Source organism: Podarcis bocagei, assembly GCF_964188305.1.
Source record: "Podarcis bocagei genome assembly, chromosome: 3".
Classification (NCBI taxonomy): domain Eukaryota; kingdom Metazoa; phylum Chordata; class Lepidosauria; order Squamata; family Lacertidae; genus Podarcis; species Podarcis bocagei.
The window spans coordinates 88,050,169-88,064,068 of NC_138127.1; the positions used below are offsets into that span (position 1 = coordinate 88,050,169).

At 43.7% G+C, this 13,900-nt stretch overlaps 1 long non-coding RNA gene across 1 annotated transcript in view; it reads right to left on the reverse strand.

Moving 5' to 3' along the window:
• Positions 1–560: 560 nt before the first annotated feature.
• The window catches only part of LOC308582731, a 78,556-nt gene continuing 65,216 nt past the window's right edge, over positions 561–13,900 (reverse strand). Inside the window, exon 3 of the long non-coding RNA XR_014005817.1 lies at positions 561–1,331. This is a non-coding gene — a long non-coding RNA (uncharacterized lncRNA). The remainder of the gene's footprint in view (positions 1,332–13,900) is intronic.

A 13,900-nucleotide genomic window follows, 5' to 3' on the forward strand; every position in this document is an offset into this window, starting at 1 on the left:
CCCAACTTCAGAGGGAAAAGAAAAGCTTGTATAAAAAGCCTTTTGGCCATTTGCAGATCCTGCAGCCGTTTCATGGGGCTCTCTTGGGATAAGTGAAAGAAGGGAATTAGCCTACAGAACCAGAATGAGAAAAACATATTAGCAGGGTCTTTACTCTCTTTTTTTAATGCAGTGCCTGGTGTGTGAAATTGAACCTCTTCTTCAACTTCAAAATCAATGCTTGTTCTATATGAGAAGTGGAAGTCCCAAGCCAAGCCACCGGAGGTTTCCATTTGGCTTTTCCGTAAGCAACCATCTCTCTCCATCTCCTTCCCAGTGGGCTATTGGAAATCTCTGGATGGTTGTCAACCAAGTTTTACTCAAGAGTAAACCAATTAAAATGAACATGACCGAGGGTGGAATTCAGCATCATGTTAAGCAGGGTGTGTTGAGCAAAATAAGGTCCTTTCGCACAACAGGACTTCTCCCCCTATTCTCCCCGCCCCCATGTGCCCCCCAAACCTATTCCAGTGGTTCCCTCAACCCTCCGGGGCAGATATAGGAGGAGCACGGGGGGGGGGGAGTTCCATTGTACAAGCAGATTTTGTTCAGCTTGGGCAACAACTTAGTTGGATCCAGCCCTACGTGAGACCCATTATTTTTGATAGGACTACTTTGAGTAAAACTGAGTTGCATGCCACCCACTCTTTAGAAGGAAAGGCAGTGAAGGAAGGTTGCATGGGGGGGGGAATACTCTTCCTCCCTCGCTGGCCTAGGTTTTGGCAAAGCAATTCATCAATGCCGGAAGAGAACGGGACCTTTCTAATATAATCTTCTAGACTATAGGCTACTTGGATTTAGCTACATAGTGTTTAAATGCATGGGGTGGATGTGGCTTGAGTCCCTTTGCCACCATAAGCTCTCACAGAATCCACTTTCATTGTCCAGCTGCCCACAGGTATATAAGTTAAGAGTGCATGAGGAGTTCATACAGTTAGGAAAACAAGTCAAACAATTGCGAAGAAAAGCAGCCCAGAACCATACAGAAGAGGCAGGTCCCACAAAAAAATACCTTAACCATCAAAAGACATGGTGAAGAAGGGCGGCGTTAATGTTTGGTGGCACTATGAGGGACAGAATTTTTCATCAGGCTTTTCTCTCCCAGCTCTGCAATTCGGTGCGGTTTTGTGTCAGGTTGTTTTGACAAATCAGCAGATGCACTTTTGATTCAGGGACTGGTAGCATATTGATGCATGTTTTCCTCCCTTCCCCAGGCCAAGCTTCTCAAGAGGGGGAATATCCATCTCCTTTTCAGCGGTCCAGCTTCACTTCTGATTTCAGAGTCAGGTCATCTGCCAGAAAGAAGGTAGAAATTGAAATGGATACCCTGAAATCTTTCTCTCCAGTTTTATTTAAACCTCATTTGTATGACTGTAATGTCTTCTGTACCATGAAAGATTGTTCAATTTAATCAGGGGGTGGGCGGGTTGGAGTGGGTACATGAAGAATAACTAGGGTTGGGGCAAGAAACATGGCCCATTCTGCACTTAAAGGCAAACTTATGCAATCAATTTCTGAATCAATTTGTGAACTGAAACACATCCGTACTTTGAAATTTGCACACCTCCGAAATTTGCAGCGCAGTTCTCCAGCCAATTGCCGCATACAAAAATGCATATTCTGGGTTAAAATGTGCATTAAAAATAATGGACTATATGGAACTTGCCGAACTGACTGGGTGACTCCGAGACCAGAAAGAAGAGATGGTGGAAGAAGATTGGAAAAAGTTTAAGGAATATTTGAAAAAATATGTTAATATTTAAATCTTAGAATAGCTTTGGAAGTGGATTTAGGCTGTAGGGTAGAAGATAGTGTATTTTAAAATAGTATTATTTGCAAGTGATAAAATGTGAAGATTCTTATGGTTAAAGTAACTATGATTTAAAAAATGCTTAGAAATTATGATATATGTAAACTGCTAAAGAGGAGGTAAAATGAAAATCAGATGGGGGGGACTTGGGGAAGCCCACCTAACAATGTTTAGAAAAAATAAGGATAAGACAAGAATCTGTTTGTATTGTTTGTTTTCATGTTTGTGTTGTTCATTTGTGTTATAAAATGAATAAAAAAATTGGGGGGGAATGTGCATTAAAATGCATATATTTGGGAAAAAATAGCATACATGATGCATTATATTAGAGAGAATTGGGGTTGAACTCAATGCTGGTCCTACTCAGAGTAGACCCATTTAAATTAATAGCCATGGCTAACTTCAGTCCATTAATTTTAATAGGTCTATTCTGAGTCAAACTTAATTGCGTAAAAGCCATAAGAAGAGCCTACTGGATCAGGCCAATAGCCCATTGAGTGCAGCATCCTGCTCTCACAGTTGCCAACCAAATGCCCCTGCAAGCAGGACCAGAGCTCAAACACACCCTCCCCTCCTGAGATTTACAACAATTGGTATTTAAAAGCATTACTGTGTCCAACTATGGAGGCAGAGCAGAGCAGTCATGGCAAGTAGCCTTATCCTCCGTGGTTTGTGAAAATATAGTAGGCAAAATCACATATTAAAAGATGTGTACATATTTGCAAAAACAAGGACCAGCAATAACACTAAAAACATACCCTCCCTGGTAAATAAATAACGATAACTTTAACAAATTTTAGAATCCAAGAAATAGTCAAGGTACGAAGGGGAGGCATAATGCAGCCCCACTGACAAGCATTCCATAAGTGAGACCACCGCCAAAAAACCGTTCTCTTTCCTTCCTTCATTCATTTGTTAGACACTTTATTTTGCCCAGGGCAACCCAAAGCAACTTAAAACCAAGCTTCCCTGAGTCTACTCAGAATACTGGATCAAGCCAAAGGCCTGTTTAAAACGAGCCGATCCACCCATCCCTCACAACAGCACAGCCTCAGACTTCTGCTTCGCTACTGGAGGCCGGCGTTTCTGTGAGCCGTTCCCAGAGAGCTGCATGGGTCCATCTTGCTTCACTGAGCTGGAACAGCCAGTCTTTCAGTGAGCACACACATTAAGGCCCTCTGGTTGCGCTCACTATAGCAACCCTCTCCCACCCAGCCCTTTCTTCTCATGGCGCTTTGCGATTTAAGAAGCGCCACAGCCCATTATGCTTCCTACCACCTTCTCTCCTTCAATTCTACCATTTGCTAAGGAGCAAGTGGGGTTGTTGTTGTTGTTTTTGCTTTTCTTCCTGGAAGGTTTCCTCTTCCGAGTGGAGCAGAAAATTCACACACACACACACACACAGAGAGAGAGAGAGAGAGAGAGAGAGAGAGAGAGAGAGAAATCCAAGTAACTCCTTAGCTGATGGGAGAGAGAGAGAGAGAGAGAGAGAAAGGACCAAAGGTGGAAAACATTTTTCTGACACATTATAATTTCAACATCCCACATGTGGGTCAAAGCTCACAGGATCACAGTACTGATGTAAAAGACTTTGCTCTTCTATTATATTATTTCTTTGTTTGATTTGTCCCGCCTTTCCTCCAAGGAGCCATACATGGCTTTCCCCGACTCTCCATTTTACTCCCACAACAACCCTGTGAAGTAGGTTAGACTAAAAGGCAAAGACTGGCTCAAGATCACCCAGCGAGCTTTAAACCCTGGTCTCCCAGGTCCTAGTCTGACACTCTAACCACTATACCACACTGGCTCTCAAATGCCGACATGGGAATTCCAGCTTTCCCATCCCTTGTTTATTCTCCTACTAGGGACACTAGTCAACAATGTCTTTAAAATAGTATAATTTGTGGACATGTCCTGAGGTACAGGTGGGGTACCTCAGGCAAGGAGGCTAAACACAATCCTCCAGATCTCACTGTCCACTCCGGAGGCTTCTCCCTAAGCCACACCCCCTCACTCCAGGCCACACCCCTCACCAGCCCTTCTCCTGTCAGTTTGCATTTCTTAGTACAGAGAGTATTGATCTGATATGTAGAGATCTTTCCTATTCTAATTAATTCAAGAGGGTTCTGGAAGCTTCTCTGCGTGAAAGAAACAAGCAGAATGTTCACGATGTTTGAGTTATTCCTTCAGAGAATCTGAGTACAGCTGGCTTAGACTAGTTCTGTTATCTCTTTCTGTCAAGTTCATGCTGACTATAATAGTATGGCCAGAAGGAGATTGAGTTTCAGTTTCTTTCTGTCTTCTGTCCTTCTGGTGTGGTGTTCTGTATATAGTGTTGTAATAATAATAATAATAATAATAATAATAATAATAATAATAATAATAATAATAATAATAATTTATTTATACCCTACCCATCTGACTGGGGGTTTAGACTTATTATAAGTTATTGTAAGTTTAAGTTAAGTCTGCTGCAACTGGATTTCTTATGGACAGTGCCAATCCTGAATGTATTGGATTTGTGAAAATTATGCTCATTTGCCTTCAGTAGCAGTAAAGTTCTGCTGGATAAAATATTAAATGCCTCTGGTCTATTTTGGGGGGATCCCGCAACATGTTTCAGTTTTTACTCTGTTAACTATACATTGAAATCTACTCTGGAACAATATTGAGTAGAATTCCATGACAGCTACACCCCTTCCTCAAGGGCTGGTTGGAATGTTGTCCTTGCACTCTGCAAATGCCTCTTGCTTGCCGGGTTGGAGGATGAAGAAATGTGGGGGGAGTCAGGGCCAGCCCACCCATTAGCCACAGTGAGACTGGGATTGGCACACCCTCCCCCTGGCCCACCTGTCCACCAACCACGTGTCATTTAGGACTAGGAGTGCCATCGCCACTTTGTCACGGTAGCAGAGCAGGCAGCAGCACTGCCAGAAGGCTCTCCAGTGGTGACTGGTCACTCACATTGCAAGGAATCCTGGGAGAGGTAGCCTCAGAGTGCCTTCACTGCTGCCACTTTGTCGACAAAGGCTGCTTAAAGTTTAATAGTAGGAAGAACAGCCACCACACTCACAATCCTTCACTCAGTCTGGAAGGACTGGGAACATAGGCATTTTACGAGGGAGCCACTGTTAGGCGTGAGGCTCTGGAGAGATTCAGCATGACCTTTCTGGCACAGCAGGGGGGGTTGGCAGGGGGGTGGTCAGCACTGGGGAAGATAGTGACCAAGCAGGATTGAACTCCTTGCACATCAGATGATGGGCAGTGTGAGTGTGTGTGTGTGTGTGTGTGTGTGTGTGTGTTTCAGTCGTGCTTTCCGGAGGAATGGGCTTCGTGAGCAGCCACATCTTTACCCCCTATATGATATCAGGTGTAGGGCAAGTGTCTGTGATCTGGAGAATGGAGACACCAAATCGGACCCATGAGCCAGCTTTCAACCCTAAAGTTGCAGATTTCAAATTGGTGCCATCTTCAGTGAGAGATTTTTACCACAGGCCTCCTGGCTTGGGAACGTAAGTAGATTGAGTAAATCTGTGAGCCTTACAGCACTTCTCTCTAAAATTGCTCAGCTGAAAGTGAGGAGTAAGATTACCCTGAAGTCAGCTGCGGATCTCAGATGTCAGGAAAGGAAAACCAGAAGAAAAATGAAAGGGGTGATTGGTTATTATAGCAGCAAAAATCCTTGATCTTTACCTGTCAAAATAGAGCTGCCCAAATCGAGATCCATCTCATTTCCATCCAAATTTGGCACGTTGCTGGCAAGCATAACCCCCATATTAAAAATATTATAAAAACTATGAAGTCATGTGGAAGAGTAGCGGGTTGATTCTGCTGAAATAGAGACGGATTGGCTCAGGGCTCATGGGCAACAACCCACATTAAAAGATGAGCCTAAGATGCAGACTTTCTGGATCTCAATCATGACAGGCAGGAAGAGCTATTATCATGATGATGAGGAACTGCTTTTGTGGGGCAGGGCGGTTGATAGAAGAAGCCAAATTTACCTCATCTGAGCTGCTCAGTGACCCTGTGCTGCTCAATGATCAAGTGTAGACGGGCCTAGAGGGAGAGGGGAAAACTTTCTTGGCTGGTGCCATAGACCAGGCCTAACATATTTTAAAATGGATCTGGAAGCTTCCGTTCCAGTCACCAAGCACAACTGTAGGCATGATCTTTCAGGCCAAGAATTTCAGTGGTAACTGTGGTTGTAAGTTGTAGCCCACATCACTAAGCTTAAAAATTCATGTTGGATAAGGAAATTACGATCATGAATTTGAAAAGCAATTGAGATATTTGATATATACCGGTTTTATGCTTTTGATATTTTATGAGAGGGGTGAAGAGCCTTCTGGGTCAGGCCAATGGTCCGCCTAGTCCAGCATCCTGTTCTCACAGTTGCCGATCAGATGCCTGTGGGAAATCAGTATGCAAGGTTTGAGCAAGCGATCTGGAACAGGACCACAAAGAGGTAAAACGCTGTAAAGTCCCCACTGTGCAAGCATTTGCTTTGCATAATAGATAGCTGTGTTTTAGTACAGCTGGCACAATGTGTGCCAAACTGAGAGCCTGCAAGGAAAGATGGCACTGGGGTAAAGGTCTCAACATCCTCCTTACGCGGAGCCTCTTTTTGTGCATGGAGAGTTGCAAGCTGCCCACACAATGGACTAGGTCTGCCAGGTCAGAAACATCCTAGACCCTGAGTTTCAAGGCCCAAACCTGAGGCCTAGAGGAGGCCCCTGGTGATGTCACAGGTGGAGGCAACAGGTGATGTCACAGGGGCAGGCCCTGGAGATGGAAGTTCAATGGAAGAGGGAAGTGGAGGAGGGCAGACCCTCCCCAGAGCCCAAAAAGGACATCAGTGAGGGTAGAGGAACCTCCAAAGAGAGTGGAGCTTTGTTTACGCTGCTCAGCCTCCCTGCCTTACAGCTGACACACGGGGTAGTGCAGCAACAACCGCTTTCCCGTGCAGCCTCCAGCTGACCCCAGAGCTTCAATCTGGTTGCGGATATCTTTGGATACAGTATTTTTGGTATGGATTGATGAGAGAATGGCAGGCAGGGCCTTTAAAGGGTGTTTAGAGGGTGCTTCCGGCTTTATGCAATTTCACTTATGCTCATGGGGGCCCAGAACATAACCCCTGCATAAGTGGGGGGACTCCTGTATTATATATCTTTTATTTTTCATTCCCAGCTATCTTGCAAGTGGGTGGGTGGGAGATAATGTTCCATTGAATTCATATTAAAACCCTGATAACTCAAAGGTGGCTCTTTTAAATTTTGTAGTCAGAGGGTCCTTTGGTGGTTGCTCTTTCACGAAGCAAATTAATCGAGGACAACTGTAGCTAACATGATCAGAAGCAACTGTGTGTGTCTTAGATGCAGCCAGTGGATCAGAAATGGCCTGCCCTGAATGGGACCTCCTATACAATGAGCCCAGTAAGATATGCACATTTTAACACCCGCTTAACACTGAGACAATGCCATGGCTTTTGTTGCTTAGCACAGAAGAACTATTCTGATAGTGGGAATTCCAGGCTCAAAAGCGGTGTTCTTTCAGATGTGGTGCAGTTTGCCTAATGACCCGGGTACATAGCAAGAAAACGAGAGGTGGAAATTTTCCCCTTAAAGAACCATCTTTATCCTTCTCCCCTTCTCTGTCTTTTACACACACACACACACACACACACGGCGGATAACAAAAGGAAAATGCTGCACTCATTTCCTAGCCAAAAGAAATGCTGAATTGAGTAATCACAATGGGAAATATTGGAGAAAGAAAACTCATGCAGCAGGCTGCCCGGTCTTTAATGCTTAGCTCAGCAAGATAATAATCCACAAATCCATAGTTCTGCGGGCAACATGGTAGGGACAGGTCTAGATCTGAAACCAATTATTCTGAAAGTCTCCTAATTTTGTCCTTCCATTTTTGAATTCACATTTTGAATATGCAATGCTTAATTCCGAGTTTGGACACTTGAGACCTGTTGACATTTCTTAAGTGTTTTATTTTTTAAATTAAATTTATTTTTGGCAAGCATCAGATAAGAATTCCCATAAAATGTTAACACGCAAATTCTAACTGAAACTGCAAATATACCAAATGCTGTAAGGTTTTTAGAGAAATACTTTATGCCAACTGTCAAGTGCAATCAAATATGACATGGGAGAGGTTTTTGAATTGTTTGACAGCAAACTATTGATACTTTCCAGAGGGGTAGCAGCCAAGTCAAGCAAACTCAATAGAGAGTCTTGTGGCATCTCAATGACTCATAACTTTGACTGTGGTATATAAGCCATAAAAAACAAAAACAAAAGGTGTTGCCTTTGCCTCCTCCAAATGACCCAGACGCAGTGTCATTCTGGGCGATTTTTGAAGGAAACATGGTGGCCAGCCCAAAAGCATGGTGACTACCAGGACTGTACACATATACACAATCCAATTGGGATAACCCTTTTTAAACCAAGGACGATTCGTGAATGACTTGGATATGCGGTCCAAACCAACTTTGGGGCCTTGAACAGTGTTTGATTAAACATGCAGCCAGGCAGGAGAACGTTGGAGGAGATGCACCGTGGCCTCCCTCTCTTTGTCCCCAGACCTCCCTCTCCCACTTTGGGCAGTCCCAGTTCACTCTGGGTTGACCCAATCTGGCCCAGGGCTGCCTCAACCTACTATGACTAAATCCCAGGTTTACTCAAATTGGCCCAATTCAGTTTGGAATTTGGCTGGAGCTGGTACACAGCCATAGTGGCTATACTGTCATCACCCACCTCACCCCCAATCTGGTTGACTGTGGTTGGGTCCTTTGGGGGTAGGGCAAGGATTTGGTTCAGTTTTCATCGAAAAGCAAACCTACAAAATTCACCCTTTTTAAACAATAATTGAGCAGAGGAAACACAGCAACCCTTCAAAATGTGCGCTTTTCTTAATGTTGTGATGCTGTTCTCTGGCCAAGTCATGCATCCAAAAAATTACATTCAGGGAAATGGGTCTGATGTGGCATAAGAAAATATGTACACTATGAGAAATTCGCACTGAAATCTGGATGAATTTTCATGAGGACTTTTAAAAACACACACCAAGAAAAAAATAAATCATAAGCGTATATGGAGGACTAAAGTTAAGACTGGAATAATGAGAAACTGAGAGAAACCAAAATGTACAGATTTGCCCATTTTGGAGGTGAAAGAAATGGCAGCCAACACACCAAGAGCAGATCCCAGTCCAGTACTGTCTTCTCTGGCGGCAGCACTCCAGGGTCTCAGGGAGAGGGAATTCCCATTTCTTGGCTGCTGCTTTCAAATGGAGACATTAGGGATCGCAGCTGGAACCTTCTAGAGCAAAGCGCATGCTCTGCCCCTGACCTTTGATGCCTCCCCATGAAGGAGACCCCTCATTAAAGCACAGGGCTCTTGGCAACCTGAGTTCCCTTTGCTCGCTTTCAATTAAGCTGTATTTGTGGGTGGCATTTTATTTTCAGAGAGGAATGTACAACAATTGAACCCCATAGTGACGCCATTTCCTCTCAGAGGAAACTCTTGAGGAAGGAAGGTTATACACAAACAAACTTCCATTCAATGAAGCCGTGTGGGTCATAATTGGACCTCTCCTTTTTTCAGCTCATGGCTGAGGCCAGGCCAGTCTTCCTGTTCATAGAGTTCATGGCTGATTACAATCCTGCTTCGCCATCATTTAAGCATCCAGTTCGTGTACATCTATTTTCTTCGTAGCGTGCAGATGTATTCCATTTCCCTGTTGCCGTGGAACACAGCCACAACTGCAAACAGAGTTACATAAATGGCCATCTGTGCTTCGAAAACTGCTGATGCACATTATTGCTGGGTGAGATTTTTCACCAGTTAGCAAAATCAAGCCATTAGTACATTTGAAACGTCCTTGAAATCAAGGAAGAAAAATCCTGAACAGAGCTATCTCTGCAGTAAGTATTTAGAGGGTGGTATACTAATGCAAAGTTGGACAAAGTCTCCATATCCCTGTAGTAAGTATATAATTTTATTGATTTACTGCATTTTTATCCACCTTTTCTCCAAGGCGCTCCAAGAGGTGTACATGGTTCCCCCCCTCATTTAATCCCCACAATAACCCCCTGAAGTAGGTTAGGCTAAGAAGCAGTATAGGCCCAAGGTCACCTTGCGAGCCTCATGCCTGAGAGGAGATTTGAACCCTGATTGTCCATATCATAGTCCAACACTCTAACCACTCCACCCCACTGGCTCTCTCTATACTTCTCCAAAGGTCTCGGCTTCAGCCCGTGTTCAAATCATCCCCAGCAGAAAAGTTGGGAAAGCCCACAGCCAAAGATGTGTGTGGAGTTGCTGTGGACAGATAGCACTGAACTAAATTGACAAATGTTCTGATCCAGTATAAGGCAGTATATATTGGTTGTTAGCATGGGAAGAAACTGGCCCTAAATCCAGATAAAACAGAACTGGTAATAGTGGAGTACTCAGTGGACCAATTACATGGGGGAAATTTCAACTATGGGTGAAAATGCACTCTTCTGTAAGGCCTCGGTCCAGTATACCTGAAGGAGCGTCTCCACCCCCATCATTCTGCCCGGACGCTGAGGTCCAGCGCCGAGGGCCTTCTGGCGGTTCCCTCATTGCGAGAAGCAAAGCTACAGGGAACCAGGCAGAGGGCCTTCTAGGTAGTGGCGCCCGCCCTGTGGAATGCCCTTCCAGCAGATGTCAAAGCGATAAACAACTACCTGACATTCAGAAGACATCTTAAGGCAGCCCTGTTCAGGGAAGTTTTTAACGTGTGATATTTTACTGTATTTTTGGTTTTTATGGAAGCCGCCCAGAGTGGCTGGGGAGGCCCAGCCAGATGGGCGGGGTATAAATAAATTATTATTATTATTATTATTATTATTATTATTATTATTATTATTATTATTATTAGGGTCATGGCATGGAGAACGTTCCTGCCATTTCTCCTGGATTTCCTGTGGTGGCTTTCATTTTCTTTTGCACTTTTCCCATACCTTCTCTTCAATATGATTCAACCATTCATGATTCGTCCTTCATCATCGTTGTCCAGGTTGTGTTCAATATATCAATAACCGGGAAGATTTACATGGAAGCATGGACTAGAAGCAAGTTCAGTTGGTTGGATGGAACAACCGTAGCCTCTTCCTATTGTTTCCTCCTACCCTCAAATACAAGTCAATACCTTTTTCCGTTGTTTTAATTGGCCTTATGCATCATAAACTTTCTGTATGCAATGTTTCAAGAGTTGCTGTGTGCTTTCTCATGAGAAGCAACACAGAAGTGTTGAAAAATGAAATAAACCAAATAAAATTATCGAGGAACTATTACCGGGTCACACCCCAAATTCCAAAGTAAATTTATTTCTTGTTATTTATTAGTCATGTTTTTATACTGCCTATCCAACTGTGCTCTCTAGACATTTCACAGCATGCTAAATTCAAGACACATTTGCCTGGCAAAGCAAAGATCAGGATAAAGATTAGCTTGCCGTGTGTCTCAGCCTTCATTTATGTTTTCTCAAGCATGCTAGTATACAGCTCGCTTTCATTAGGGCCACATCTGCGCTATATATTTAAAGCATTATGATACCACAGCCATGGCTTCCTTCAAGTAATCCAGGGAACTGCAGTTTCTTACAGGTGCTGAGAGTTGTCATGAGAGCCCTATTCCCCTCATTCAACTACAATTCCCAAGGTTCCCTAGGCAAGAGGGATTCATTGTTAAACTACTCTGGGAATTGTAGTTCTATGAGGGGGACTGGGCTCTCCTAACTCTTGACACCCTTAATGGGCTACAGCTGCCAGAATTCTTTGGTGGAAGTCACAACTGTGTAGTGGCCTAGGTCTGTCGAAACATCAATATGAACCTACTCAAACCATTCAGTCTTCATTTGAAGTCCTTTTCTGGGTGCCTCCATGAGGGAGGTTTCAAGACTTACAAACTTTCTCAACCTTTTCAGTTCTGCCTCCTTGCTTAAGGGATTCTCTTCGCAGGGAGGCCCATCCGTCTCAATCATTAACATCCTTGTAACACCAGGGGAAAGCTTTTCTCTTCTCCCACACATTTGACAAGTTATGGTGCTTTTGGTGTCTACCGCACAGGTGGCACTGTGGTCTAATCCACTGAGTCTCTTGGGCTTGCTGATTGGAAGGTTGGCGGTTCGAATCTCCACAACGGGGTGAGCTCCCGTTGCTCTGTCCCAGCTCCTGCCAACCTAGCAGTTGGAAAGCACGCCAGTGCAAGTAGATAAATAGGCACCACTGCGATGGGAAGGTAAATGGCATTTCCGTGTGCTCTGGCTTCTCTCACAGTGTTCCGTTATGCCAGAAATGGTTTAGTCATGCTGGCTGCATGAACAGGAAAGCTGTCTGCGGACAAACACCGGCTCCCTCGGCCTGAAAGTGAGATGAGCGCTACAACCCCATAGTCGCCTTTGACTGGACTTAATCATCCAGGGATACTTTACCTTTTACTTTTACTGCTTTCCATTGGACCACATCAGTGAGGCTGAGAGGGGGGTATTATTGTCTACGCAGCCTAGGATCTCCATACACACTGCCCAGGCTTGTGCCCTGGGAAGGTCACTTCAGTGCTGCTAACATAGTGGTTTGCCTTCACCCTCAGAGGTGCACTCCATTGTCTCTCAAGGCAGACAGAAGAAAGCTGTGTGTTTTGCTGCTGAAATTATTGCTGTTATTTGTTTTATAGATTACTGTATGGCTTTATTTCTTTTTTCTCTCTAGTGTCACGCTATGATTTAGGTTTGCAAATGTTGCAAGTGACTTGGAGCCAAGAAACTCATACGTTGAATAAATCAGTGTCCTCTGCTAAATTTGAAATTCTATTAGATAATATGCTGTTAAAGGGGGGCATTCTATGTCGAGTCTAATAGAAGACCTCTACCACCATTAGAATTTCACATGATTAATTCAAAAATGAGAAGCAGCCATGCAAGGCAAGCATATTACGAAAGATGCTATTGTTCATTATGGAGTGTAAGTAAGTTGTCTGAAGGAATTTCATTTCCATCTCTTGGGTAAATAAGATCTAACTTAGTTTCTACTGCTTTATCTTTCTATCTTAGTTATTCTTTTCTTTTTTTCCATCCTCAGAAAATGTAAAGGTTTAGTGCTTTCTTGCCTTAGGAAAGGAATGTGGCTTTATTTAAAAAAAAACCCACACTACTTAAACATTAAGCAGTTTCATTCACATATATACGCCTCCCTTTTTACAAACTCTTCCCTGTTTTGTGGCATTTGCTCTTTGTTGCATTAAGCAGACCTTCTGTTTGGCTGGAGACTCGGATTTCATCCCTCCAGCTAAGTCGTCCCATTTACAAATATTTAAAATATGACTTATGTCAACTCCTGGGAGGCCCGGCAGGTTGTGTACATACATACAAACCTCTAACTCGGTGGTTCTAAGCCAGAACAGCTATTTTGAGGTTAAATCAAGTCGAGTCAATCAACAGTTCAATAAAAATGATGGAGCCCCAAAGTCACATTCAAGTCAGCTATCTCAGCTTCAGAATAAATATTTTGCCACTTTAGAAGAATTCGGAGGATATAATCCTTCACTCCAGCCATCCATTAACCCAACACAAAGCAGCTGGTAAAAAACACAAACCCTTTGCAGAGACATTACTTTCTTTCCCCCCCTTCCCTTGCCCCAAGAGCAAGATGGCTATTCTTTCTTGAAAGGCACAGAGCATCTGAAACTGGTTAGTAGCTGAAACATCCCGGGTTGCTGAGGCAGCAAAAACATGACCCTGTAAATTTTCCTTCAGGGGATGTGTGTGGCGCATTAATTAACCAATCCAAAAAGCATGGCTTATATCATCGTGGGGTGCGTTTAATATCCCAGCTCCCTGCTTAATATTGAGGGCGTCAGCAGAAAGACACACGTCAGATGTAAGTTCATAAGGCTACAAAAAGAAATCTGGTTTGTGAAACAGAAGCTGAAGGGAAGGGTGATTTGAAGTGAAATATGATCAAAAATCCCAGCAGAAGATCTGGACTGAAATCCAGTCACCCTCGTTGGA